This window comes from Nanorana parkeri, unplaced genomic scaffold, assembly GCF_000935625.1.
Source record: "Nanorana parkeri isolate BGI_ZX_2015 unplaced genomic scaffold, ASM93562v1 scaffold2271, whole genome shotgun sequence".
Taxonomy (NCBI): domain Eukaryota; kingdom Metazoa; phylum Chordata; class Amphibia; order Anura; family Dicroglossidae; genus Nanorana; species Nanorana parkeri.
This window is the reverse complement of record NW_017308539.1, coordinates 181,287-181,718: the sequence shown is the minus strand read 5'-3', so window position 1 is coordinate 181,718 and position 432 is coordinate 181,287. Positions and strand designations below refer to the sequence as shown.

General features: G+C 58.6%; 1 protein-coding gene across 1 annotated transcript in view; it reads left to right on the top strand.

Annotated features, from left to right (window-relative positions):
* Nucleotides 1-196: 196 nt before the first annotated feature.
* The window catches only part of ARHGEF10L (Rho guanine nucleotide exchange factor 10 like), a 35,843-nt gene continuing 35,607 nt past the window's right edge, over nucleotides 197-432 (top strand). The window contains exon 1 of the mRNA XM_018573204.1: nucleotides 197-268. The gene's annotated coding sequence lies outside the window, so the exon portion shown is untranslated. The remainder of the gene's footprint in view (nucleotides 269-432) is intronic.

The following is a 432-nucleotide window of genomic DNA, read 5'->3' as shown; positions in this document are numbered from 1 at the left end:
AGGACGGAGGTCAGATAGAAGACTGAAGGGGAGGACGCAGGTCGCCTTCAGGTGATATCTATTGAGGGGCTGATCTCTGACTCCTCCCCCTGCAGGGCTGGGACACCACCTGATCTACGAGAACATAGAGCGCGACGGGTGCGCGGGCGACTTTGAGGACACGGGCTGGAGCTCCAGCGAGTTCGAGAGTTACAGCGAGGACTCGGAGGCCGAAGAGGCGGAGGTGAAGCCAAAGTCGGCCAAACCGTTCGTAGCCTTCCAGCCAAAGGTACTGAGGCCCCCCGGGCCGGAATATTCTGTGTGTGTGGTTTGGGTTCGGGATGCAGAGCAATGGGCTGCGATCGGCCAATCAGGTGTCAATGACATCACAGAATGCGGGTTCTTACTCAGGCTCAGATCACCCCAATTCCTGCACCTTCCCCCCTCAGATCA